Genomic DNA, 3,431 nt, shown 5'->3' with positions numbered 1-3,431 from the left:
ATTAATGCAATAGCAGTAAGTCAGGGTTCCCCAGCGTGGTGCCCATGAGATCCATCGTGCCCACCAGTACTTCCCACAGTGCCCACTGAGTTTCTTACAAAGTGTGAGAGCATTATATGGAAGGGCTTGTTATTGGCTGCCTTCATTCCAATGAAAAGATTTTCCACTGGAGAATCAGGACTATTTACACACTTGGGCTTTTCTTAGACAATGTATGGTTCCACTCCACCCGCTTCAGGCTTTCTCTATTCCCAGGAGGTGTGAAGGAGGTTTTCCATTTGGCTCCATCTCCTGCAGCCATTTGGCAGCCATTTGGGGTTTGGCTCCACCTCCTGCCAGCAGCCCTTTTGAGGTGGAACTCATCACCCCCTCTCAAGATTCCAAAAGTGCCCACAAGCTCAAAAAGTTTGGGGACCTCCGCACTAAGACATAAAGTAAAATAGCTTTGAAGTATTTTGAAGTGCTTTGAAGTGTTCTGAAGTGCTTTGTATAAGAGAGGATTGGAAAATTATGGTATCTTTTTGGTATTTTTTAAAAAAATTTCAAATATTCAAGCAGAGCATAGTGGAAGCCAACAAGCACTCTGACAGCTCCTCAAAGTGCTTCAATTCCAGCCAACTGATGGCTTCAAAAAAGCCATCCGTCTCTCTCCTATCTTCACTGAGAGCCGGACCACACGTTACTAAATACACGCGAATGACACACAAACCAACTTACACGGGTCTCCCCTGTACACTCGCCAGTCTTTCAGCACCATAATCAAACTCATGTCTGCCTTTGCACGGGTTCTCTTGGCATTCCTCCGAGACGGGCGAATGATATCCCATCATGCATTCGTTCCATTTCCTCATAAATCGAATCAGTGTTAGGAATTGTTCCTCAAATGGTTAGCAGGGGGAGTAACGATAAATTTTTTGTTTGCCATTATGTTTGCTTATCAATTGCTTTGTAGTTGGTTGTAATTTGTACTCAACATATGTGGTGTAACTCAGTAATAGTTTTCCGTTGATCACAAGTAAGCTAGACTATAAAGTCCGGACCCATCAGTGGGCACACACAAACCTCACTTAATTTTCCCTGTTAAGGTTAGCATCTCCTAATATAATACAATAGTAATATAGGGAAAAAGAATTATCATGAGCTTTGGCATTTATGGTTGCTATGATTTTTGCTGTGAGCTAGTGCCTGTTGGTAGCTGAGGACAGTGTGACCAGTATTGTTGCTTGGGGGGGTGGAATATAAGCAGCGGTCAAATGGTGGGAAAAAAACCCAGGGCGATTACCTACTGTGATGAGAGAGTACTTCGGGTAGAACTGGGCAATGGCAGGCAAAAAAATGAGTTGCACGACTGACATCCAAAATAACTTCTTGACGTTCCCTCACGTAGACGTGAGCACCATCTATCTGCGATATTGAGAGCACAGATGACTGTGCCGAGGGCGGGAAGCGGAAGAAAATGGAGACGGAAACTCTACATTGCCGACTTGATGATCAAGACCGCGTACACTCGCCACTAAAAACAGATGATCTGAACACATGGCCGGACAAGGACACATACTCATCTAGGCACGGGAACTTGGGGTGAGGCACGAATATTGACACTCGTTCGGTCTCATGTATTTAGTAACGTGTGGTCTCTCTCACCCCCCCTCTCTGTCTCTCAAACGTCACCTCTTAGATTGTGCCTTTGTACATGAAGCTGGTAAGTAATTCATGGAGAAGGGAATATGAATGTTCTTTTGTTCAGTTCCCTGGTCAATGATTTACAGTGATCGAGCCAGCTAAACTTGCAACAGCCACAAATCCAAACAGAAGTCACTGCAGTACAACTGAGGTGCTTTATAGTCAATGGTGATGCAAAATATTTAAAAATGGATCTTTTGACTCAAAGTTCATCTTTGTTTCAATGCTGCTAGCTGATGGACAACATGAATTTGCACCAACTTACTTCACAACTTAATGGGAAATGAGCAATTATTTCTCTCCAGACATCATATATTACCCAATGAATTAGCTGTCAGGGCTTGTCGCTGCCACCGCTGGGCGGGGCCCCAGCTGGGCCAGCCCTGGCATCAGAGGGGCGCCAGGGATACTGCAGGACCCTGCTCTGTGGAAGGAGGGGCGGTATACATCACCCAGACTCCCTCTCAGTCCACTTGCTGGCCTGCTCAACCTGGCCTGCTTACCCTCTGCGTCCTCCTTCATCTCCTTCTCCCAGAACTCTCCTCCAAACCTCCACTCTCGCTCTGCTCTCACTCCACACCATCACTCCTTACTCACACCCACCACCTCAGAGCTCTTCCTAGCCACCTTATATAGGGTTTCCTTTCCCCGTCCCACCCTCCTTCTAGGCTTGTTCCCTCTCCTGACTTAGCCCAGCTGTGCCTTCCCTCAGGTGTTTCCCTCCTACCACTAATCCCTTCTTGGCTTCCTTGCCTTGCTGGCAGGGTGGGGTTGAATGCGAGCCATCCCCAGCTGAGGTCTCCTTGGCCTTGCTCACGAGGAGCTGCCCCAGCCGGCTTCTGTGCTGCTGAGCATGCCTGGCCTTGCTCACGAGGAGCTGCCCCAGCCGGCTTCTGTGCTGCTGAGCATGCCTGGCCTTGCTTGCGAGGAGCTGCCCTGGCCAGCTTCTGGGCTGCCTGCTCATTGATGCCGGGCGGGGCTACCCATCTCCTCCCCCAGAATGCCTGTGGCAGCCCCACCTGGAGGGGCTTGGCTTCTAGCACCTCCTGAGCCAGGCTGCTGTCCTCTAGCCAGGGTGTGGCTCTGGGCTGTAGTGGCTGCTTCTCATCCTTGGCAGGTAAGGGCTCTGTTTGGGCTGTTGCTGGGTCCCTGTCCCCCCTGCCTTGGCCCTTTGCCTCTGCCCTGCTTAGCCCCCTCTCTTCCCCCTGGAGGGTGGGACTGGCTGGTCTCCCCCTGCTCCCCACAGCCCTCTGAGGCTTGGGCTTTTCGCCTCTTCCCCCTGGAGTGGGCAATTTCTGGACCTGGTTGCTGGCTGGGGTGGTAGGGCCACTGCCTCCCGGTTGCCTCCCACTGCTCCCTCCCACCAAGTCTGGGGGCTGGGACCCAGACCCCAGACATTAGCTACTGGATTGTTTGGTGGAAGTTGATTGGTATCTGCATATTGAGTGTTAACAAGAACATCTTCCTGTCAATAACACACTGAACTGGGGAAAAATGGGTTTTAAGTCTCCTCTTGAACACACATGAAGCTGCCTTCTGCTGAATCAAATGGGTGGTCCATCAGGGTCAGTATTGTCTACTTAGATTGGCAGCTGCTCTCGAGGATCTTTCACATCACCTACTTCTTTTTAACTGGAGATGCCCAGAATTAAACCTGGGACTTTCTGGGTGCAAAGCAGAGGCTCTTTCACTGAGCCATAGCCCTTTCCTCTTAAGAAAAAGCCTTATTTTACATTGGATCAAATGAC

This window comes from Eublepharis macularius, chromosome 5, assembly GCF_028583425.1.
Source record: "Eublepharis macularius isolate TG4126 chromosome 5, MPM_Emac_v1.0, whole genome shotgun sequence".
Taxonomy (NCBI): Eukaryota; Metazoa; Chordata; class Lepidosauria; order Squamata; family Eublepharidae; genus Eublepharis; species Eublepharis macularius.
Note: the sequence above shows the minus strand (reverse complement) of the source record.